The sequence below is a fragment of the Sminthopsis crassicaudata genome, chromosome X (assembly GCF_048593235.1).
Source record: "Sminthopsis crassicaudata isolate SCR6 chromosome X, ASM4859323v1, whole genome shotgun sequence".
NCBI lineage: Eukaryota > Metazoa > Chordata > Mammalia > Dasyuromorphia > Dasyuridae > Sminthopsis > Sminthopsis crassicaudata.
The window spans coordinates 25,503,818-25,530,485 of record NC_133623.1 but is presented as its reverse complement, the minus strand read 5'-3'; positions in this window follow the sequence as shown (position 1 = coordinate 25,530,485).

Genomic DNA, 26,668 nt, shown 5'->3' with positions numbered 1-26,668 from the left:
TATAGAATAGATTATACATGTGTAGTCATGCAAAACATATTTCCATATTAGTCATGTTGTGAAAGAAAACATAGACCAAAACCTCAAAAAATAAAGTTAAAAAACATGTTTCAATTTGTATTCAGACATCATTAGTTCTTTGTCTGGGATGGACAGCATTTTTTATCATAAGTCTGTCTTGGATTATTATCATAAGCTGTCTTGGATTATTAAATTGCTGAGAATAGCTAAGTAATTCACAGCAGATAATTTTATAATATTGCCGTTACTTTGTACAGAATTCATGTCACTTTGCTTCAGCTATGAATCTTTCCAGGTTTTTCTCAGAGCATCCTGCATTTCTTATAGCACTATAGTATTCCACCACAATTACATAACTATTTATTCAACCATTCCCTAATTGATGGACATTCTCCCAATTTCCAACTTCTTGCCATCAGAAAAGAGCTGTTATAAATATTCCCATATATATAGGTCCTTTTCCCTTTTTTTAAAGTTTATTTTTGGATATAGTAGTGTTATTGCTAGGTCACACAGTATGCATGATTTTATAGCCTTTTTGTCATAGTTCCGAATTGCTCTAAAGAATGGCTGAATCCTCTGAGGTACCACTACATACCTCTCAGATTAGCTAAAATGATAGGAAAAGATAATGATGAATGTTGGAGGGGATGTGAGAAAACTGGGATGCTGATACATTGTTGGTAGAGTTGTGAACTGACCTAATCATTCTGAAGAACAATTTGGAACCATGCTCAAAGGATTATCAAACTGTGCATATTCTTTAATCCAGCAGAGTCTCTATTGGGACTATATTCCAAAGAGATCATATAAAAGGGAAAAGGACCTACATGTGCAAAAATGTTTATAGCAGCCCTTTTTGTAGTGGCAAGGAATGGGGAAATGAATGGATGTCCTTTAATTGGAGAATGGCTGAATAAATTATGGTATATGAATGTTATGGAATATAATTATTCTATAAGAAATGATCAGCAGGATGATTTCAGAAAGTCCTGAAGAGATTCACATGAAGTGATGCTGAATGAAGTGAGACCAAGAGAACATTGTACACAACAAAATTATACAATGATCAATTGTGATGGATGTGGCTCTTTTCAACAATGAGGTGATTCAGGCCAATTCCAATGATCTTGTGATGGAAAGAGCCAGCTGCACCCAGAGAGAGAACTATGGGGACTGAGGGTGGATCACAATATAATATTTTTACCTTTTTTTGATTTTTTTGCTTGTGTTTTGTTTTCCTTTTTGATCTAATTTTTCTTGTGCATCATGATTATTGTGGAAATATGTATAGAAGAATTGCACAATTTGACATTGGATTACTTGCCACCTAAGGGAGGGTGTGAGGGGAAGGGAAAGAAAAAAAATGGAACACAAGGCTTTGCAGAGATGAATACTGAGAATTATTTATGCATAAGTTTTGAAAATAAAAAGGTTTAATCAAAAAAACCAGTTGAATCAGTTCACAACTTCACCAACAATGCATTAATGTCTCATTTTCCCCATATTCTTTCCAACATTTATCATTCTCTCCTTTTTTTTTCTATTAGTCAATCTAATAGGTGTGAGATAACATCTCAGAATTGTTTTAATTTTCATTCATTCAATAAAAAGCAATTTAGAACACCTTTGTTTATAGCTATAGATAGCTTTGATCACTTCATATGAAAACTGTTCATATATCTTGATCATTTATCAATTAGACAATGGCTCCTATTTTATAAATTTGACCCAGTTCTCTATATATTTAAGAAATGAGGCCTGTATCAGAGAAACTTGCTTCTTTTTATTCTCACAGTTATGATTGTTCAAGATATTTCTCTCTATCCTATTTCTCCCCCACACCATTTATTCTATTTTCTCTCTCCTTTCATCTTGCCCCTACTCAGAAGTTTTTTGTTTCTGACTACTGACTCCCCCAATCTGCTCTCCTTTCTAGCACCTCCTTCTCTTATTGCCTTCCCTTCTTACTTTCCTGTGAGGGAATATGGATTTCTATACCCTATTGAGTATGATATTCCCTCTCTGTGCCAATTCTATGAGAGTGAGCTTCACTCACTCACTCTCCACTTCCCTCATCTTTCCTATCACTCTAAAAGTTTTTTCTTGCCTCTTTTATGTGAAATAATTTACCTCATTCTTCTTACTTTTTCCCAGTGCAGTCCTTAATTTAATTTTAAAAAACATTTCATCCCTTTACATTTAGTTTACATCTGTGCCCTCTATCTATATATACTTCTAAGTGCCCTAATAATGAGAAAGTTTTTAGGAGTTACAATTCTCATCATCCCATGGAGGAATGCAAACAGTTTAACCTTCATTAAGTCCCTTATGATTTCCTTTTCCTGTTTATATTTTTATGCTTTTCTTGAGTCATATATTTGAAAGTCACATTTTCTATTCAGCTCTGACTTTATCTTCTAAATGTGCGTTTTAATCTTCCTTGTCAATGTAGTAATTTTCTATGGTCAAAATTTTTTTTCCTGTTGTTTGAGCATTTTTCCAGTTTATTTCTTCGCCTTAATTCTTTGTTAAAGTTGGGCTGTACTTCTCAAATAGATGGCACACTTCCCAAGCTTCAGGGGTTTTGTAAGGTGTTTTCAGAGATATTTCAGGGGATCTGTAAGTTTTCAGTTCTTCCAAGGTGGTATGATCTAAGGAGAGGTGTGTTTTTACTACTCTTCTGACCTTTAGTATTCTACGGCTCCAACAAGAATTCTTTTCTTCCCCGGATTTGTGACAAGGATCCCTGCTCCACTGTGACTATAACCTCTGGTGGGCTAGTGCTCCCCCTCCGTACCACCCAGGACTCTGACCTAGATCTGAGTATGGGCAGAACAACAGAGTCTCAGAGTCTCAGTGCCAGCAAAGAGATCCTGGTAATCTTCCTTATTGTTTGTGGTCTGAGAGCTCTGGAAGAAGCTACTGCTGCTATTGATTCAGTGGCTCCCAATGTCTGCTCCTGGTTGGCTGGGGTTATGGCTAGATCTATACTGGACTGTGCTCCACTCTTATCCCAGTGCAACAGACCTTCCCTGCCAATTTTCTAAGCTATCTTTGACTGAAAAATTATTTCACCCTGTCCTTTAATAGGTTCTGCTGCCTCAGAAATGGTTTTATGGCATTATGCAAAGGTATTCAGAGTTTTGGGGAGAATTCAGCTAAGTTACTGTCTTTTCTCTGCTATCTTGGTTTTGCCTCTCCCAAATCTGCCTTTCTCTTCTAAAGCACTTGCCTTTAGTTAGAAACTGAAAATGTAGTTAGTAAATGAATATGATATCTATGCCCTTGAGATCTTCAGTTTCCATTAGCCATGTTTTCTAGATTCCTTCTAGTGATGTAATTTGTGCCTATGTGAGTATTCCAAAATGAGTAGAAACCATCAGGTTCGATGTGCCTTTCAACCTTTGTTATATCTTGAATAAAAGCCCCAAGAAGACCACAACTATTGTACTGACACCTTATATTTCTTTTAGATTCCTCACAATGCATAGAAAGTATCTATTGAAGCATTTGTTCCTTTGTTCCTTGTTTGTCCTTCCTTCTTGAAGAGAACCATGACATCAGAGAGGTGATGCCATGACATGCGAGTGGATTGGATTTAGGTGAGGCAGAGCTGTGTGAAGTTCCCAGCTTCACCTTCTCCTCCAGAGCCATGTGGGTCCAATAGCAAGACATAAGTCAGGACGAGATGGCCTCACATTTATTGAAGTGAATGTTTTTGCAAAGACCCTTGAAAGAAGTCTTTGTTCTGAAGAATGGATAAAAGACTCATTTTGGTGTTCAAATATGATCTTGACTTACTGGGATAATTATAATAATAATGTAACTTCTGGAGCCACCTCCAACTTGTACTAGAGGAGGCTACTCTAGGTTAAAGGTCCTCTTTGGGTCTCAAGGATCTGCAGCAAGTCAAAACTCCAGCTAACTGAGCACCCACTGTTTACTTTTACCATTGCCAGAGGATAGGATTATTCAAAGCAAAAGCATTTAATGAAAAAGCATAGTAAAAAAACGGTGGCAATAACACATCTCCTTCACAAATCTAGAGCATCCTCTCACAAATACACATTCCATTACTGGAAATAGTAGGTACACATAGAGAGAGCATGTCTAGATGAATACACATTTAGAGAGCATGAGGGTACACACATAAGGGGCAACTCATCCCTCTATCTCTATAGGGTGACTGATCTCTTCTTCTAAGATTATCATACTGCTTCCACCACTGGGCCTACCCTCCCACTGCCTTCACATGGCTCATATTCCCTGTCAGATGTGAGATTTATACTGAACACATGGAGATGGCATGTAGTCTCTCCATCTACTAGTCTCGTACAACCACTGCTTGACAAGGCTCTCCCGGGTTTGTGATTGCTACTAGGCATTACTTTACTGGGCATGAAGTTGGGAAGCTTTTCTCCTTATGCTGAAGTGACACCTCTCTGGGATAAGCAGAAAGGTGGGCTGTCATATTAATCTTTTAACTTAAAGCCCAGTTTTGTTTTTTTTTTTTTGGCTGTAGCTTGTTTAAAAAGGTACAAACCTCAAACACACCCAGTCATTCAACTAGGGAAAGATACTCACTGACTTTTCCTCCCATAAAGAGTGAGGAATCTATCTGTTTCTACAAGCCTTGTCTGGAATAATGTTTACACGTCAGAAGGAGATTCTTCTTTCAAGGTGCCAAAGGTTTTAGAATATGAAATAGGCCAGCTAGTGAGTGCTTTTAGATTTTAGTCTATTTTTAATCCCTACTTCCTGGTCACCAAGGGCAGCAAAGACCTCATTTTGACTTGGGGTTATAAATTAATTGTGGCTTCCTGTATAATTGCTGATTGCCAAACTACCTAGACAGAATCTTTTTAGATTCCATTCCAACAAATTGTCAAGGGCTCTCCAGGTTTGGGCCCCCCCAGTTCATAGGAATACAGGATCAGAAATCTCAAACGGAGTTTATCAACCTCAAGAATTTTTTGCTGTCCCATGAAAATGAATGAGAAGCAGAAAAACCACAGGAATAAAACTAAACCAAGGAGGCAAGGTCTTCCTCCTGCCTGAACACATCATTGCTTTTAATATATGGCAGTATATATGACTAGCAACAACATACCTTACTTTAATATAAGCTAACATTTACAGATATAATAGGAGCCATTCCATGAAGATGGTCCCTGGGCCAAAAGCACATCTACAACTAGAAACTTCATCTCCATGTATGATTGCCACCATTTACGATACTTTAAGTTATGCAACTGCTTTATACAGATTATCTCATTGCATTCTCCCAATAGCTTTGTAAAGTAGCTAGCACACCTCCATTTTACAGGTGAGGAAACAATGGCACCAAAAGGCAAAGTGATTTTCTCAAGGTCACATATATTCTTTATCCTCTGACTTAAAATTCCAATGTCCATTCTGCCACAACTACATGACCTGGAATTCACTGATTCAGAGCTGAAAGGGGCCTTAGATATCAGATATCAGATCAGGACTTCTTAAACTTCTTCCACTTACAAACCCTTTTTGCCTAAAACATTTTTATGCCACACTGGGTATATAGGCATACAAATCAAATATGTATTGATAATAAATCATCATTTTGTGACACCCACATTCAGCTATGACTCACAGTTTAAGAAGCTTTGGATATAGATGGATCCCCTCCCTTTACAGATGAGAAAAATGAGGTCCAAAGTGGGGAAATGACTTGACTAAAGTAATAGGATCAAGATGTGGCAGAGCTAGGACTTAAATGCAAAGTTTCGAACACTTATGCCAGGCCTCCTTCTATTATTTTATGGAGAAATCCCCAAATTACAGAGAAGGAAACTGAGGTTCTGAGAAGTAAAGTAATTTGCCCAATGCCACAGAGCTAATGAGAATCTGAGCTGGGCCTCAAATCCAGGTCTTCTGACTTCCAGGCCAGGGTTTTTCCATTGTAGCATAGCAACCCTTTTCTCTTATGTTAGATAAACAGAACTTAATAGACTGGAGTCTGGATAGGCAATTAGCATCTAATAAGAAAAAAAAGTCTGCAAAGAAAGTGGCAATGTCATTATGAAATAATGGTCAGCCTTATTTCTGACTGGCAGGCTGAGGTAGTGCTACATTCAGATAGAGGATAACTGTATTGACAGAAACACTTCAGGAAGACAGGTTAGAGTGAAGCCAAAGTTATAGGCTAATCATAGCAACAATCCATGAATAATGAGAAGGAATATCATTCTCCCTACACCCTATTCGACTAGACAATTGAATAACATCTGATAAAATGGAACTGGATATTTCAACTCCCGAATGGTCATGGGCAGGGAGCATCATTGCTTACACCGATGAAAACAAAGTGAGTTGCATATTACTGAATAATCCCACCCCTACTTCCACTAGCCCCCCATCCCAAAAGTGAAAGACTATACTGGTAGGAAGTTTCTTCCTAATAGAGCTATAATCAAAATAAATGAACAGAAAAATAACAATCTAGCTCTTTAAATCTACAAGGCTTTTTTTTTCCCTCACAACAGCTCTGTTCAGTGCAAGGATTATTCTGATTTTTAAATGAGAAAACTGAAGCTCTGAGAAGTAAAATGAGTTACCCAAAATCACACAGAAAGTGAACGGAGGAGCTGACATTGAAACCTTAATCTGATTCGAGGTGAATGTTCTTTCCACAATATCACACTTCCTTTTGAAATGAAGTATGAGATGGGTAGAGAAAATAGACAGCAGTTTAATAACCAGGCCTGAGTGCTGAGAATACTTATGACACAGAGCCCCTGCCCTTGAAATCTTCATAGTATGCCTTTCTTAAATATTAAAAGTAGAATTGAATTGGAAGTTATTTCATAGAGTCACTAATTCTCAGGAAGGGACCTCAGTGGCCTCTTGTTTGGTCTTGAACAGGAATGAGAATCCCTCCTCTAAATCCCTAAGAAATGGTTATTCAACCCCAGTTTGAAGACTTTCAGGAAGATGGATCTCACTGCCTCTCAGGGGAGCCCATTCCACTTTTGGACAGCTCTAATTATTAGGAGGGTTGTTTTTTTGACATCTTACCTACATTTACAAATTCCTTCTCACTGCTCCTCCTGCTATCTGCAAGGAAAATAAGTCTGCTCTCTCTTCCACATGGCAGTCCTTCAAATATTTAAATGCAACTAGCATGTCTCCCAAAGTCTTTTCTTCTTGAGCCTAGATTTATAGTTTGTTTTACCAATGATCATGAGACATTGCAGGGTCCGCTTTGGGAGGGAAATTTAACCCTTAAATGCTCATAAGCATTTAGTGGTATATTAACTGAATTAGGAATCCCATTGATAATTTTTAACAATAATCTAGAAATTGCTTAGTTACTAAGTGTGAGGAAGAACACACTACTTTCTAATGCAGCCCTTCTGCTTTGGGACAGCACTAATTGTTAGGAAGCTTTTCCTGACATCAAGCCCAAATCCACTGCTCAGCAGCTCATTCACTATACTCTTAGCTCTGCCCTTTGGGCCCAAGAACAAGGCTGCTCCCTCTTCTTGACATCCGCTACCCAATGTAGGAATCATATGATTTTTGATCACTAGCCTAAGAATAACTGATACATATAGAATTTTAAATTTCACAAAGTATTTTGTAAACATTATCTCATTTTGCCTTCACAATAACTCTGCAAAATAGATAGTATAGTTAAAATCTCCATTTTATAGGTAGAAAAACTGAGGGTCAGGGAGATGAAGTAACCTACTTGTTTCCTTTTCATGCTTTCATCAAAGATGCCCTCAATAAGTTCTATAGATAATTCTGATAAAGATCTTTTATATTTAAGAAAGTAAACATATAAAAGAGTTGTTACTTTCTTGGTAGTAATATTAGCCATAGGTGTTTTTTTTTTGTTTTTTTTTGTTTTTGTTTTTTTTTTCCTGAGGCTGGGGTTAAGTGACTTGCCCAGGGTCACACAGCTAGGAAGTGTTAAAAATGTCTGAGATGAGATTTGAACTCTGGTCCTCCTGAATTCAAGGCTGGTGCTCTATCCACTGCGCCACCTAGCTGCCCCTCATAGGTTTTTTTTAAATCTTTCAATATCTTCTGCTCTTTCAGATATATTGACAATTATCTCCCAATATTCTCCAACATATGTCATCTCTAACACATTTATCCTGTGTTCGTGATCATAGAGCCAGTAAACATCAGTAGAGAGACAGATCATCTTGGAATCAAATAGATCTGGATACAAGCCTTGCTTCTGATATATACTAGCAGTATGACTTTGGACAAGTAATTTCATTTCTCAGTGGCTCTTGGCAACTCTCAAAGGCAATAATTTATAGATAAGTTGCTGATCTATATCAATGGAGGAAACTTCCACACTGGAAATTTCCCACACCAATGGACTAAGTTTCAGATAAAATTTTAAAAGGAGATTTTACAATATTTCAAGGTTTGTTATGATCAGCATAGTATCATCAGAAAACGAGAATCTGGAAGATTTCATTATCTATAGAGAATCCCTTCTTACTAGATATCGTCTTAGACCTCTAGTGAGCATACAACTTCCTGTTTGTTATGTCTCACTTGATACTAATAATCAGAGGCTTACTGAAAAAAAAAACAAACATCTCTGCCAAGCAATATAGATTGATCTGAACATACACATGAGTACTATATTGCAGTAGCTCTTTTAAGGCTCCATTTTGCTTTATTAAATCTTTTATCGTAAACAATAAGGACAACAGTATTCTCTGTATCTTCCAGCTAACTGTGACTATAAAGATGTCATCTACTAAAAAATGTTATCTGCCTGTTTTCTTTTCATGCTTACATTAAAAATCCCCTTAATATATTCTTAAAGAACTCTGATGAAGATATTTTGGGGGTAAGAAAGTAGTCTTATAGATGAATAATTATAGCTTTTGGGAGAGGCACTAATATCATTCACAATTTGTTCACTCCTTTACTATCTTCCTCTCTTTTAAATATATTGTCTTTTGGCTAAGATCGAGTGTAGATATATTGCGAATTCTCTCCCAACATCATCCAACTTGTGTCACCTTCAACACAAACGTCCTCTGTGTATACTTGGTTTGGTTTGGTTTCTTTAGTGTCATTTCTATTTCCTCATGCAGCACATTGAGGACTGATATTGGTGGCCAATATCAGTCCAAATGTTGTTAACTCCAATGAAACTGATGAAATTAGTTTGTCAATGAAAAGTTAATTGAGATTTTTTCAGATTTTCATGTTTGTTATTCTTCCAGTTTAATATTTAAATGACCTTGGAATAATTTAACTTAATTGGGTCTCATGCCAAACTCACTGCAATCTTGTTTTTCCTTCCACTGCTTCTTGTTGTTTAATGAGGTGATACTCCTTGGAATATTGCGTCATCCTCCTTGGTAAGGTTTTCCAAATGAATTTATATTTTAAACTGCTGTCGTCCTTGGCTGCCACATCTCTCTACTTGGCAAGAAGATTAAGTGTTTGCTGGCTGAGATGCTTTGTAGGCTCCTTTGGCCTTAATATTGGGGTGACTCATTCACATTAAACTTCTATAGGAAATGATAATAACCCACATGTAGATGTCTAGTCTTATATCAATTTCCCATTAAGGTTTTTGTTTTAAAATTTTTATGGGTACATTTGTTTTTGACAAATTAGTCATTTCCTAATAAACATTCCCCTGCATCCATAGTATTTTTTCATATTAAAAAGAATAATTAAGCAGAATTTTTTAATGTAATGATTGTTACTGATTGTACCTGTAACTTTCTATTTTTATAGTTTACCTCTCCTCATTCTTATTTTTTTCCATATATTTTTATTTGGATTTTCCCCTTGATGAATTTCATCCATAAATGTTCTCTTTGTTCTCCCAATGATGATCAAAGATAGAAAGGCACTTCTTTTTCTTAATTTAAAATAAAAAAAATCTTATAATTTTCTCAATTACATATAATTTTTTAAACATTTTTTTAAACATCGAGTTCCAAATTCTCTTCTTTTTTCCCTTTGAGAAGGCAAGGAACTGTATATAGATCACACATGTGTAGTATTGTAAAAACATATTTCCATGTTAGCTATGTTGCAAAAGAAAATGCAGACCAAAAAAAACAAACAAGAAAAAGAAAATTAAAAAAAATATGCTTTAATCTGCATTCAGACGCCATCAATTCTTTCTCTGGAGGAAGATAGAATTTTTTTTTATCCTAAGTCCTTTGGAACTGTCTTGGATCATTGTATTGCTGAGAAAAGCTAAGTTATTCACAGTTGGTCATCATATAATATTGCTGTCGATATGTACAATGTTCTTTTTTTGCCCAGTTCATATAAGTCTTCCAAGGTTTTTCTAAAAGGATCCTGCTTGTCATTTCTGATAGCACAATAGGATTCCACTACATTCATGAATAACACCTTGTACAGCCATTGCCCAATTGATGGACATCCCCTTAATTTCCAATTCTTTGCTATGACAAAAAGAGTTGAATACATACATATATATATATATATATATATATATATATATATATATATATATATATATATATATATATATATATATGTATGTATGTATGTATATGGGTTTTTCCCCCTTTTCCGTTGGTCTCTTTGGGATACAGACCTAGTGATGATATTGTATTGCTGGGTTAAAGGCTCTGCAAAGTTTTATAGCCTTTTGGACATAATTCTAAATTGCTCTCTAAAATGCTTAGATCACTTCATGACTCTACCAACATAATGGTTTGAAAAGAAAAATGGCTTTGTTTCCTCACTGTCTATCCTAATTCTTTCAATGTATTTTCTTTCCTTCTATTATTGCTATAGTTAGCATTTCTAGTACAATATGGAATAATAGTGGTGATACTTAGTTCATCCCTGGTCTCATCAGGAAGGTTTTTAGCTTATCCCTGTTACAATTAATGCTTGCTTACATTTTTAGATATATTCTACTTATCATTTTAAAGAAAGCTCCATTCCTTCTTATGTTTCCTAGCATTTTTAAAAGGAATGAATGCTGTATTTTATCCAAAGCTTTTTCTGCATCCATTGAGATAATTATATGATTTTTATTGGTTTTGATATTGATATGGTCAGTAATACTGATGGTTTTCCTAATATTGAACTAGCTCTGCATTCCTGGGCATAAATCCCCCTTGGTCATAGTGTGTAATCTTTGTGTGTAATCTCCTTGCTAGTATTTTTTTTTTTAAATTTGCATCAATATCCATTAAGGAAATTGGTCTGTAGTTTTCTTTCTCTGTTTTTCTTCTCTTTGATTTGGGTATCAGCACCATATTTGTTTCATAAAAGAAGTTTGATAGGATTCTTTCTTTGCCTATTTTCCCAAATAGTTTATATACTATTGGAATTCATTGTTTTATAAATGTTTGGTAGAATTCACTTGTGAATCCATCTAGACCTGGAGATTTTTCCCTAGGGAACTCATTGATAGCTTGTTCAATTTCTTTTTCTAAGATCTGGCCATGGCCATTCAAATAATTTATTTCCTCTTCTGTTAACCCGGACAATTTGTATTTTTGTAAATATTCATCTCTTTCCCCTAAATTGTCAGATTGATTGGCATATAATTGGGGAAAATAGTGCCTAAAAGTTGCTTTAAATTCACACTCACTGGCAACGAATTCACCTTTTTCATTTTTGATACTTGTAATTTTCTTTCTTTTCTTGTAAATTAGATTAAACAATGATTTACCTATTTTATTGGGTTTTTTCATAAAACTAGCTCTTAGTTTTACTTATTAAATGGTTTTACGCATTCTATCTCTTCCTTCCCCCTTCTTTGAGTGCACCCCTCTTTTTTAAAGCTTCATTCCATTTTTGGTTTTTTAGAAAGTCATCCTATCATAATCAACTCACATTCTTGATGAAAAGATAGCAGAGGTGAAAAGAAAATTTGATTTTCAAATATGACTCAAAAGAAACACAAAAAAGGTAAAGAGAAAAGAGAAATCATTAGGGATTCAATAAAGTTAAACTGTTTCCATTCCTATATAGGAAAATGATATTTGTTAACTCTTAAGAAATTTCTCATTATTAAAGCAATTAAAAGGACTACATATACATAGAGAGAGGACATGCGTGTGAGTTTCTTTCTTGCTACTTGCAATATTTCCTGCTTGACTTGGGAGCTTTGACTACAATATTTCTGGGAGTTTTCATTTTTAGATCTTTTTGAAGAGGTACTTAATCCTTACTTTATCAAGTTCACAAAGTTATAGCTAACTCTAGTTCTCCTTCATTTAAAAACAAGACAGAATAAATAAAAAGAAGCAAAGAATAAAGACTCGTATTCACAGGTAACATATTGGCTTCAAATGGGGAGGGATTCCAATGCTCATCCTCTTATATCAGCATCTCTATGACCTGAACAGGAGATAGGATGGAAGAGGCAGCCCAAAGCAATGCTTTGCTTTTGCTAGTTAGACCATTCCAATTTATTCAACACTTTCAACCAATAGTCCTTTATCAACAGTCTATAATGTAAATATGTGATGGTTATCAGATTCACACACAGGTATGGTTACATCATTTCATCAGTTAACCACTTGATTATTAGCAGGTGAATATGTTCCAAATTAGGGAGTAGAGCATTTCTACTATATAGCATTATATCATTCCGGTAGCAGGCTCCCCAATTTCTTTGACATGAGAATTGCATATTGTACCTAAGCACCAGCCTCTGTTAAAATTTGAAGATGAAATATAAGTTTTTCTATTTATAGGATTTATACCCATTTAATTATATATTTCTATATTTCTTATCTTTTATTAAAGCTTTTTATTTTCAAAACATATATATGGATAATTTTTCAGCATTGACCCTTGAATAGCCTTGTGTTTCAGATTTTCTCCTCCTCCCCACCCCTTCCCCTAGATGGCAAGCAACCCAATATAGGTTACACATGTTAAAATATGTATTAAATCCAATATGCATAAGAATATTTATACAATTCTCTTGTTGCACAAGAAAAAGCAGATCAAAACGAAAGAAAATGAGTAAGAAAACAAAATACAAGTGAACAACATCAAGAAGAGTGAGAATGTTATGTTGTGATCCACATTCAATTCCCACAGTCTTCTTTCTAGGTCTAGATGGCTCTCTTCATCACAAGATCATTGGAACTGGCATCAATCATCTCATTGTTGGAAAGAGTCACATCTATCAGAATTGATTGTCATATAATACTGATGTTGACATGTATAATGATCTCCTGGTCCTGCTCATTTCACTTTGCATCAGTTCATGTAAGTCTCTCCAAGCCTCCCTAAAATCATACTCCTGATCATTTCTTCTAGAATATAGATTTCTATATTTTTATCCATTTAGCTAAAAGAAGCACTGCAAGCACTGTGCCCACCCAAAGCTGGATAGCCAGGGGACAAAAGCAGTTGGAAGCCTCACTGAAATGAGAACACAATTTTGCCTAGGAAAATGGATGCTGTTGCATAAATTATAGTGCTATGGTCCAGCGGGAGAATGCCCAAGCAAATTTAGCCTGAGAAATAATTGGCTATGTCTGGGTGTAAGTCAAAGAGAAAGAAAAATCGAGACCAAGGAAGACAGATGATATGGTTTAAAATAGTCAGAAAATTTGAGTTTGAATTCTATCTCTACCACTTTGAAACTATGAGATTTTGCACAATCTCTTCTGCCCTTTAAAAAAAATGAAGACTTTGGACTATGTTGCTTCATATGATCACAGGATTTTAAGGCTGGAAGCCACATTGTAAATCATTGCATCAAATTCCCTTATTTAACAAAGAAGTAAATTGAACCCTGAATCAGAACACTGACTTATTCATGATCCTAAACCAAAACTATTGTTTTTGCTATGATATTGTACTACCTCACTTAGAATGCTCCAATAATTCCATTGTTCTCAGATCTGTTTAAAACAAGTTCAGCTGCTAATTCTAAAATTCTGCATTGTAAAACTGCTGAAAAACAGCAAAAATTGTTAGTTTTTCATTGTTAGATGCCAAAGGTTAGATGCCACAATTTTTCCAAGTTCATCTAAAGAAAGGAAGGTAGGGAAGGGCTATTGTGTTTCTCAAGTAAACAACCAGGCCTATTAGCTGTTCTTCAGGCAGAGTGGTATTCATGCTGGGTTGTGCCCCAGAAAAACTGTCTACAAAAGCAAAAACAAAAGTAGTAGTAGGATGGCAGCAAGGGGTCAATGATGGATAGGGCTTCTCTAGCAGAGAACACCATCAAGAATGTTTTCTCCAATCACCTAGATTTAAGAACAAGTTATTTGCTTTTATTCAGGCCATTTTGACAGACTGTGAATAGTATTCCCTAACTTATCCCATTGGAAAAAAAGACAACAAGAGGGAGTGTGACAAAGGACGAAGGATGCCGGTTTTTGCTATCAGGGGGCTGAGGTTTCAACTGCGGTTCTGCTGCTTGTGTGACCTTGAGAAAGCTGCATAATTTCTCTGCATCCCAATGTGCTTATCTCTAAAATGAGAGGTTTTGACTAGATCTTGGACCAGAAGTTTAGAAGCCAATCCCTTAATTTTACAGATGAAGAAACTGAGTTCCAGAAATCATCTCTTTTGAATCCTATGATCTCTAATGAGAACTTACTTAATAATAGCTTAGTTTTATGTGAGACTTCATAATTATATAGCACTTTTATCTCATTTGGTTCTCATGGCAAGTCCATAAGATAGGCAATAAAAGTCTTATTATCCAAATTTTACAGATGAGAAAGCTGCAGCTCAAAGCAGTGAACTGGGGCCAGAGTTAAGCCTCAAGTCCCTGATTTCCTTTGCTAGATCATCCTCCATAGTACATGCCCTAACTGTGGGTGTTCCTCAAGAATCTTGCCCGGGATCTCTTCTCTTTTTTCTCTGTATTTTCTGTACTTTCAACAGTTTAACTATTATCTCTATGCAAATAATTCTTTCAGTCCCAGTCTCTCTTTCCTGAGCTTTGGTCCTGCATCATCTATTATACATTGGACATTTGAAACTATTTCCCTAAGTTCTTATATTCCAGCTAAGAGTGATAGCCAACACAACAAAGTGGGAGTTCTGGAGATATCTTAAAATCGGCAGATTTGAACTAAATTAATTATCTCTCCCCCCAAATTGTGCCCATTTCCAAACTGTTCTATTTCTGTCTAGGACATGAGAGTATTATGGGAATTTAGAAATAATCATAAATCAATATGCTTGGAAGCTTGGCTTGCTCAGTTATTTTGTCTTTCACCCCTGATTGATGGTAATGGCTCCACCATCTTTCTAGTTAGTCTCTCAGGTTTGGAACCTTAGCATTATTCTGGCCTCCCAACTATCCTTCACCCAACATATATAATCAGTTGACAAATCTTGGACATTTCTATTTTCACCCCATCTTTCACAACCAAGCCCTTCTCTCTACTCCCACAGCTACCACCTAAGTCAGGCTCCCATAGCCTCTTGCTGACATCATTGCAACAAACTCCAGTTTAGTTGGTATCATTGCTTCAAATCTCTCACCATTCTAGTCTGCCCCCATGTTGCTGCCAAAGTAATTTTCCCTAAGCACAGATATGATCATGCCATTTTTGCATTGATATGATCATGTGACTTTCCTACTCAATCAATTCTAGTGACCTCTAGAATAGCATATATAAACTCCCCTAAAGTCCCTCACTACCTAGTGCAAGTTTTTCTCCCCAGCTTCCCTAGACATTACTTCCCCAGGATTATAGTCTGCTATCCAACAAAAATGGCCATTCTCTCCCTTCATCACATGCAACACCCTTTTTTCATATCTGTGCCTCTGCATTGACAATCTCACATCCTTGGAATGTACTCCTTCCTTATAGCTGCCTGAAAGCTATATGACTGTCTCAAAGTCACTCTCTTCCTTTGAGATACAGTTGAAGCATCATCTTCTTCGTGAAATCTTCCCAGATCCTCCCAACTGCGAATGCCATCCTTCCTAATCTACCTTATATATATTTATTTTATATTTGTGCTGAATGTATTAATATATATATATATATTATATATATATATACTCATTAGCCCCTCCCTTTAAGAATGTAAGTTCCTTGAGATCAGAGATTGTTTCATTCTTTGTGCTTCTATTCCCATCACTTGAAACAGTGCCTGGCACACAGTAGGTGCTTAATAAATGCTTCTTGACTGATTGCTTCTGACTCCAAGTTGAGCATGTTTTTCCTTGCACAGTACTATCTCTCTTACGTCCTGAGGGGCCATGAGTTTCAGTGGCTACTCTCTTAGAAGGCTCTGAAAATTAGAAACACCTACAAAAGCTTATATGCTGTAATTATTAGAGGAGTTGGTAAATTCATAGAACCACTCCCCTGGTTAAAGTAACCAAAGGCATATAAAAAGAATAATGGACCAAAACTGGGGAAAAAATCAAACTCAGACTTAAAGTCAGGGACAAGTTTAGGGATATTAAAAAGCATGTGTTCAAACAGTACTCTCTACAACATTATCTAGAATATATTTTTAACAAAGTCTTAGAAGAATCAGCCTTAGATTATCCCAAGAAAGACCTAAAGCCCGTGGGCTTCTTTGAGAATCATAATGCTCCCTTATTGCAGACTTCTTCTCAGCTCTCCCCCAATTTTCTGGTATAATGATGTCTCTTCTCCTCATTGAGTGGTCAGGACGGACAGGGTCCTTTCTCTGGCCCCAATGTTCTGAATCCTGCTCATGTGGCCTCTGGTGTGGGGGCTACAAATAGATAATTTTGTGTTGGGGTCCGTGGCAACTCCTGCCTTTTTTACTTCCTTTTTTTTTTTTTTGAGGCGGAAACTGAGTTTCAAGAAGTCTAGAAGTCTGGGATTCAATGACAAGGACATCTTCCAACAGGGAAAGTTCCATCCATCTGAGTGGCAGTAATTGATTTGGAGGGAAAAGAATAGTCAGAAATTAGCAAAAAAGAGGAATAGGTAACTTGGCTATTATACCAACAGGTATTTAAAAGTGATTGGACAATACTAATCAAGATGAAGTGGTAAATGGCTAATTAGGAGCTTTTCAAATTCTTCTGTAGCTTGAAGTTTAAATTCCATCCTCCCTGCTTACTATTAGTATAGTTGTAGGTTAAACTAATGAATCCAGTTGAAATCATTTTGGTTAACGTAGGCTATGATTCTTATGGTTGGCATTCCTTCTTTGTTAAGTTGAAACAAATCATTTGTCCTATATTTGATTTATGTTGTACCTTAGGTAACTTTTATTTTTTCCTCTTCTGGGGTGACCCAAGACATGATCCCTCACTTTTACAGTAATTAGCATGTCCTTAGGACACTGGGGAAGGGGTTGTTATTGAGCCAATGAGTGTGAGAATGAGCACTAGCGTAATCCTCTAACAAGAGATCAGATTTCCCCAAAAGGGACCTAGGCAAACCATCTTGGTTGGCATACATCGTCAGGCCTTGTTGCTTCAGACCTATAAAAGTAAGGACCTCCATGACCTGCCAGTGAAGAGGGTTCTGCCTTTGTAGGCAGAGGATTGGACTAGAACCATAAGGTACTTTCTACCTTGGAATATACTATCCTACACTCTTATATTCCAGCTAAGAGTAATAGACAACACAATAAATATGGAAATAGGGTCCAAAGTTTTGCACAGATTTAACCTCTATCAGATTGCTTGCTGTCTTGGGTGGGGAGAGAGGTGAGGAAGGAGAGTAGAAAAACTTAGAACACAAAGTTTTCCAAAAATGTATGTTGACTACTATCTGTACATGTATTTGGAGAAATAAAATACTATTTTAAAGAAAGAAGAGTGCTAGAGAGCTCAGTGGAGTTGATTGTACTAAATCCAAGGGAAGTTTTTTTTTTCCTCCCCCAAAGGACCATAATCACTTGAGTTCCTTTTCTTCCTTCTGAAATGTTGCTATTCGTCCATTGCTGTCCCTGTCTGTCTGTTTTGCTTTAGACACTGAACTTTGGCTGGTGTAAGTTAAAATTTGAGATAATACAGGTCTACTGCTCTGTGCTTTACTGGTTTGTTGAAGCTTTTGGTGAAACCCTCTTCACATAGCATAACAATTTTTTAAAAATGGGATTGCTTGTTTGGTTCTTTATATATATATATATATATATATATATATATATATATATATATATATATATATATATATATATATATATATATATATATATTTTTTTTTTTTTCTATGACATGGCCTCCAGTCTTCTTACCATTCTGGTGCTCTACTTCTGCATGTTTTTCTAAGGAAAAAAAACCCAAACTGAATGCATTCATCTTGTCCGGCAAAACATATTGATTTCTCTATTTTCGAGGCATTAAAATAATGTTACCAACTGGGCCAGTTTACTGAGGTCTTAGAGGTAGGTTGGGGAGTGGGAAGAGCTGAAATGCAAAGCCCAAGTCTTTACTTAATCACAAATTACTTCTTTAAAGGTCATCTCCTTGACTGCACAGCAGGTTGGGTCTCCACTAGAGTCAAATCAGAGCAATGACAGATTTCTGAAAAGCAAGCAGTTGAGAGAACACTTTGTCTGAGTTCAGAATTTATTTCTGATTTTAATCCCAAGTTGGCCATGGTTCATTGGAGAACCCTTTAAATCACTCAGAAAAGGTTTCCAGCCTGGCTATTAAAACACCCTGTCTTTCAGGTAGTTTCTCCCCATTCATATAATCTTGAAAACTAGACTCACTGGCTCCCTTTGAAGTAGGTGTCCTTGGTCTGTCTGGTAAAGTTGTTCTTTCTGTTTCTAGAACTAGCCCTGAAACCTTTGGAAGTGTAGCTGCAATATAGATTTTCTGCACCCACTCTCTCCTCCCCCTAATCTCCTAGTTCCTAAATGAGAAGACCCTGCTATTCAATTCAACAAGTCATTATTAAACCCCTACCATGTGTAAAAAAACACCAGGCACTAGGGATGCAGAGATAAAAATGAAATTGTTTCTGCTCCGGAAGATTGCAGAATCATCGATTTTGAGCTCAAAGAGACATCAGCAGCCATTTCATAGACTCAAATTATTTAATATTTATTAATTAAATAATTTAATTATTTAATAAATAGGACACTGAGGCTAAGATGAGTGAAATGGTTTGCATTATATCACACAAGGTAGGGTTTGCATCATACCTGGGGTATATAACATGTACATCAATAAATATAAAATCTGCACAAAAGTAATGTCAAGGTGGGAAAGAAATAATTGGTGTGGGGACAGTGAACAAGAAAAGCCTTGTATGGGAGACAGCATCTGAGCTGAGCTTTGAAAGAAGTTAAGGATCCCACAAGATGGAGGGAAGAAAGCAAAGCATCGGTGATGATAATTACAGTGAGAATGTGTACATCTTTAAGAATGGGTCTTCCTTTCAAATGACAGTCTCCTTCCCTATTATACCTAGGGATTTGGGACTGTCTAGATAAATCCTTAGGACCACTAGGGGGCGCTGCTGTGGAGACCTCCAGGTACCAAGTCCAAGAGACCTGAGTTCTAATGTGGCCTCAGATACTTCCTTGCTGTGTCACTCTGGGCAAGTCACATCACCCTATTTGCCTCACTTTCCTCATCTGAAAAGTGAGTTAGAAGAGGAAATGGCAAACCCCTCCAGTATCTCTGCCAAGAACCCCCCAAGCAGGGTGATGAAGAGTTGCACATCACTGAAAAACAACTAAACAACAAAAGAGAAATCCTTTGATCTATAATGTACCTCTGGAAAAGAGATCCTAGAATTCTTAGCAACAAATCACACATCATTCCATAGTGACTAATAGGCAGGAAAGGTAACTTATCCCTCCAGACACTTCCTCCCTTTCAGAATCAGGATCTAGAGGCAGAAATTCCTTAAGAATACCTTAGAAATCATTTAGTCTAATTCCTTCATTTTACAGATAAGGAAACTTGAGACTCAAAGAGTGGAAGTGATTTGCACAAGGTTACAATGATAAGAGTGTCAGAATTCATACCCAGGTCTTCCGACTCTAAAACCAACATTCTTTTATTATATTAAGCTGAGTAAACCAGGAAAAGGTCCTGTATGAATATATATGGTGGTAATGAGGTTAAGAAAGATGTGAAACAGGGTCTAGTTGCATTAGAGGAGAAAAATAGTAAGTCTATAGTCGGGAGAACTATCTTTTGGTCCCTAATCCTCCATTCCCCAAACTGAGTCAGGCATAGAATTTTCCTAAATTAAAAGTATCTCTAAGAATATGTCTCAGTTTGGCCTACCAATGCTAATTCTTTGCCACCTCAGGGCATTTCTTTATAATTCCTGTAAACTTTTTTTTTTTTTTGCATTTCTTAAAATCATAGCCAGCATTTTTTAGGTGCAGCCTACTCCACCCCTTGACTATATTAAAGGACACAGGTTGTATAACGTGTCTCTTTCTGTCCATGTGAGCTATTTAAGAGACTTTCTTTCTTCTAGGTGAAAGGTATTTGGGGATTAAATGATCTGTAAGAAGCCAAACACTTGGGTATAGAAAGAGTGAGCAGAGATATAAACATTATGAGAAAGAAAGAACAGGAGACAAAGGCCAAAAGTAAAATCTAACTGGCTGAGGACTGCTCCCAGGGGCTGAGTTCATTTTCAATCAAGGTCCAGATATAACCAAGGATCTGATAGGGTGTATCCTCAGCCTTTATTTCTGAACAAGAAGAAAAACTGGACTTCAGACACTGGCATGTCAATGAAGGTCAGGCCATTTCCACAAGCTTTTGTCATGCTGAAAATGAGCCAGATTAGTGACCAGGAAAGGGTTGAGGCATCAACCTCTTATTGAATGACACCATTATTTCCATCAAATGACATAACATAGAGACTCAATCTCTCTTGCTGTTCAAAATGGCTAGCAATACTCAAATGCTTCAGTGGCTCCATGGGTATGGAAACATTATCCTGGGCTGCAGTGAAGAAGGCTCCATATCCATTCCTTCTCAACCTGTGGGATCCTGGTCCATGTGTTCCCTTAAGTCTCAAGAGGATCCAACCAATATACAGAAAGTCATATACATATTCTTCCGATATTTTGCGAATACTAATACAAATGGAATCCCTGATTAATCCATCTCCTTTCCCAGTGACATATCCTTAAGGATGCCTTTTATATCACTTCTTTCAATTAATCATTTAGGGTGATATACTTCATGCATTGCTCTCAGGTTACGTGCAATTGTCAGCCTTTCAAGTTCATAATACCCAATGTTTCACAGTCATATAATACCACTGGGAGAATATTGGTGCTAATTAAATTGATTTTTGCACTTGGGAGGCACTTATAGGGCTCTGGATTTTCCCAAGTGCAATCCAACCCACTCTGCTATTTAATTTGAGGTTTAGCTCACAAATATCTACAATGCCTATCCTTGGTCTACATGGATTACAGATGGACTAATTGAATGGACTGCCCTTTTACATGCACCATGAACTAGGCAATATGATATCTTCATCTATTTGAGTTTTTCCTATGTGTGTTGCTGGGCTTATCTGTTCTGAGTTTCCAGGGAGTTCCATGAGGAAGCATTGTAGCAGACTGGGGCATCTATAAAAGCCCTCTATCATCCCTCTTCCCTTTGGACTATTAATATCTTGACTTTACTAGGACTTTCACAGTCACAGTACTGGATTTGTAGTCAGAGGAAGAGGGGATTCAAATCCCACCCCATAGACAATTTTCTTCTTCTTGGGCCCCAGTTTCCTCATTTTGTAAAATAAGAAGTTGGACTACTTGGTCCCTGCAGTTCCTTCCAGTTCTGACTCTCTTAACTATGATCCTCTAATTGTGGGTCTTTAGTCAGTTTAACTGGGCAAGTGAACTTCGAGGTTCTGTGAAAGTTATAGTACTTGAAAGATTTATTCTCTGACAGCTTTTTCTATGAACAGACCTGATCAATTGCTGCCAAAATGAGCTGAGAGAGAGAGAGAGAGAGAGAGAGAGAGAGAGAGAGAGAGAGAGAGAGAGAGAGAGAGAGAGAGAGAGAGAGAGAAGATGGAGGGAGAGGAAGAAGGAAAGGGAGAATCAGCAATGACTCAGCAAACTCACTATTTCCTTAAACTCAAATGTTTGCAGTAGACTAGTAACTTCTCTAGGTTCTCTCCTTTGATTTTATTTTCTAATTGAATAATAATGGACAAGGGAATATTGGAAGAGTAAGAGCAATGGCAGTGGCCATAGCTGACAGAGCCAGGAATCTGCTGGAAAATGTTTAATTACCAGTTTTTTGAGGGGGAAAATGTGTGCTAGATTCACTTTTTAATTTAATCTGCAATATTAACATTTTCTCCATTACTTTCTCAAGTCTAAACAATTAATAACAATAGATCATCCTGGTTTATAGAACCAAATTTCTAAGGTATAAATGCTCACACTGAAAATTTAACAATTGGCTCTCATGAACCAGCATGAACTGGTTTCAGCATACCTCTGGATAAAGCTATTATTGGCTTAGGAAGACCTAAGTGTGAATCTCACTTTTGGCACATATTAGCTGTGCAATGCAGGACAAGTTATTGAGCCTTCATTTGCTTTAGATCAAGGTCTCTAACTTTTTCTCCTTGTGACCCCTTTTTGTTCAAGAAGTTTTTCTAATCTCAGCTGAGACATTTCTGGCAGTACGATGCAAAGTGCGCATTTGGTGTGTTCAGAATCAAGGTCACAATGAAGTCAGACGATGCAACATGGGCAAGCATTGCCAGAAACACCTTGGATTCATTACACATTTAATTTTGAATTAATTTTTGATTGTATTCAAAACCCTTTTACTGTTGCCAGATTTTTCTCTACCCCCACATCCAGTTATGCGACCGCTTATAGAGTCGAGACCCATAATTTAAGAAGCTTTGTCTTAGATAGTCTGCTAAGAATTATCTACTAAATCAATAGATGGGTCAAATCTGATAAAGGGGAATTCACACATCAGGAGTCACGATAATCATCAGACATCCAAGATGCCAACTTGGGGTCATCTACTAAATCTGGGCCCCATCGCCAGTTGTCTTGACTCTTGGTCTACACTGAATTTTGATGACTCTGGAAGACAGAGTGAGGCTGACCACTTTGTGAAACTGTCTCATTGAGTATTATCCACCACCTCCCACCCATATCTCAATTGGCTAAGGAAATTCAGAAGTACAATTTAGTAGACAGAGTAGTGATTAGGTTGGCAGGTAGGAGGTTAGAATTCTACTCCTGGCTTTGCAGCTAACTCACAGATAAATTTTGGGCATGTCATTTTCCTTTTCTGAGCCTCAGTTTCCTCATTTGCAAAAAGAAGGGCCTAAAATCTGGATCTAATATTATATGCTTTTGACATTCTATACTGTAATGCAGGACTTCTATGCCTATTTTGTGTCATGGACCCCTTTTCAAGAATCATGTTTTTAAATAATTGAAGGAAATGCTAAACTTCAGTTAAAAGTCAGTGAAAATTAAAATAGAATTTTTCTAAGTTCACGGGCTTCCTGAAATCTATTCACGGACTCCAGTGGACCCCAAGTTAAGATCCCTGCTCTAAAGTCTTTTCCATCCCCTGTCTGAGGAGCCATTCCCTGAATAAACATCAACACTGAACATGACCTAAGGAAAGCAAAGCCGGAAAAGTCCATGAGAGAAATTATGGATTCTCTTCAAATAAAAATAAGCAAATTGTCAAATGACCCATGCTGGTTTCTTTGGCACTGCTACGACCAAAGTCCTCCTATACTCTTTGGTTAACATGCTTTAAAGTTTTTAGATCTCAGAAGTGCTACTGAGCTCTTCACCTAAACTCAGCAATACTCGAGTTTTCTTCATTTGTTCCAGATAGAGTGATCTGTGTGACCAGGTATGATAGGCCCCTGGTAAATCTGTGTTCCTTGTTACTGATGGTTCAGATATCCCTTGTGGAATGGTGACTTGTTTATTTCTGCCCTGGGATGTTACCTGCCAGCTGGTATCCGTCAGCAGCCTTTTTCCTTTATTTGGAAGGGGCTGCTACTCCCTTTTCCCTTTTGTTTATTCACATCTCTGGTATTCCTCAGATTTTTCAAGCTCTTTGCCCACCACCTCTCAGTATAATCATCATTCTCTAGGCCCTTGGGAAACAGATCACTAAAGTCTGATGATTTGCATAGACAGACTCAAAATATCTGATTTTCTTCTCCTTGATTATTCCAGGATTCTCAGGGGAAAGTCCTCTTCTGGCCATAACCCTGATCATTTCTAAGTTCTCTCTTTCCCTTACAATGCAGAGAAAGGAGAGAATCTCAGGCAGCATCTGTTCTTTGCCTTCAATCTCTGATTTTAGTGATTACAAGGATTTCCCTGGAACCTTTGCTGGTCCCCTCAAGGCAAAGAATAGGGAGCAGGAATTTGGAGACTTGAACAAAAGGGGGAGGGTTTCTTACAGTTACTACCTAAGGTTCATGAACTTGGTTTTGGAAAAATGTTGATAACCCTCTTTCAATAAATTGATTTCTTACTAATCCTAAGTATTTTCTTTTGATAATTTAAAAACATTATTCTGAGAAGGGGTTCGTGACAAACCAGAAAATTTTAAACCTTTGGCCTAGGCTATCATGTTATTGCTGAAGTAGTCTGATACCAACTGTATCTTGGTCACCTCTTAGCTATCCACTTGAATTCTAAGCACTGTGGGAGACAGAATTTTTGTCTTACCAGTAAAATAAAAGACCTCCTTTACCTCCAAAGCTACAGCTAGCAAGAGAAGACCATCTGGTAGACATTTTCCATTTCCCAAACTAAAGTTGCCATATGCCACCACCTGAGGAGCCAAGCATCAAGGTTCTCTTCTCCTAAGGCCTAGCTTCCTCTCACTGATGAGAACTTTGTCAACTTTGAAGTTTACAGTCAGACTCTGGGAAATGGACTGGCTCTTCTTCTGACATTACACCTGGATATGGGCAGTTCTCTGCATTGCTTCCCTTTGGTTAGTCTAATTCCAGTTTTGATTACACTCCAACTATTCCAGATATAATTAAATACAGATCTTTACAAACACAACCACTGGACTAATTTTAGCTTCTAGATTAGTTCTAGTGGAGCTTTTAAAAAATGTTTATACTTTCCCCTCCCTAGTCCTCTCCTAAAGGAACTATTCCAACACCCACCCAGAATTAACACCCTCTCCTCCCAGTTTCTATGTTGATTCAATTAACTTTATAGCTTTCCCCACATATTAAAGCTCAAAGCTTCCTTTCTTCTCAACCTCTCCCAATTCTGTCATAGTGTAATTGACCTTAGGCAAGTCCTTTTCCTTACCCGTGCCTCATTCTCCTCTTCTATTAAATGAGAAGATTCAACTAAATGACCTTTAAGGTTAATCACCTAACCTCTCTGAGCCTCTTGGATCCCATTCCAGTTTTGAATCTATTACTTTAGCCAATAATGTCCTTAGGACCACTTTCTTATACCCTACTTGTTCCAGGTTTTTGAGGTCCATTTTCTTCTTGATCTTATTTTGTATTATTAAGTCAACAACTTAATTATCAGATTATCTGAGCTTTGTCTTACAGTTCTATCTTTTGCTTGAAAATTTTTGAAGATTATTTTTTCTTAGTTAAGCTGTCTTTTGATCTTGTTGTGCTGCATTTCCAGCTGCTTCTGCTGGTTGGCTTTTCAGCATGAGAATTTTATTGGATTCCATTCTTTTATTCAAATTTTCCACTGCTTTCTCCAAGTTGGTGAGTTTTATTATGAATGCATCTCCTTCTGTTTTTACCAATGATACATTTCTCATTACAAATACCAGATCTTTCTTTATCAGCACCAAAACTTTCTTTACTAACATTAGATCCCACTTAATTTCCTTTAAAGATTATCCTATTTGATGTTTCTTGTGTTAGGTCCAGCTTCCATTCTTGGGCTACTGGCTAAGGTGATTTGTTTTTTTTTTTTTTTCTTTCTGCTGGCTTCTCTTCAGGATCTTTAAATCCATGGGATTTATTCATTGCTGAATGACTTATTCTGTTGAATGCACATTTCCTTGTTCTCTTATCTTTTGAGGATCTCTAATTTTTCCCCTTCCTTTTTCTCCTTGTCCTTTTAAAAATATTTGTTTTTCAATTTGGTAATATTTTATCTATTAATTTGGGGGGAGAGAGGTTGAAGACCTGGGTTCCTCCTGACTCCTTTATTCCACCATGTTGATTCAAAAATCTGAGTTTGAATCTTGCCTCTGCCACTTACCACCTCTGTGATATTAGGCAAATTACTTAACCTCTCTGGGTCTCAGTTTCTTATCTATAATATAATTCAGGCAGTTGTAGGTTAACTTAGGTACTCTCCATAAATTCCCTTCTAGTTCTACCATTCTAATAAGTGCCACAGAATTTCAAAGGGTGAAAATCAATGTAGGCTAGAACTGTGGGCAGAAAGCTTCATCAACTAGAGTCGTAGCTGAACCCTGGAGTATGGGAAGAGTTTGACTAGATATAAAGGAGGGATTAAGGACCCTGTATACTAGGGAAATAATAGGAACCAAGACACAGAGATGGGAATATTCTTAGTGTGGGAAGTTGAGTGGAGAGGTTTGCATGTAAATACATGTAGGGTGTATTCACAGGTCTGGCTAGTGTGGTGCCCACCTCAGGTATGAACCTGGGAGAGGTGCAGTTTACCTGCCCTAGATATGCTTCCAACCAAGGGTCAGAGAGCAAGTTAAGTTACTGCCATGCTACCATCC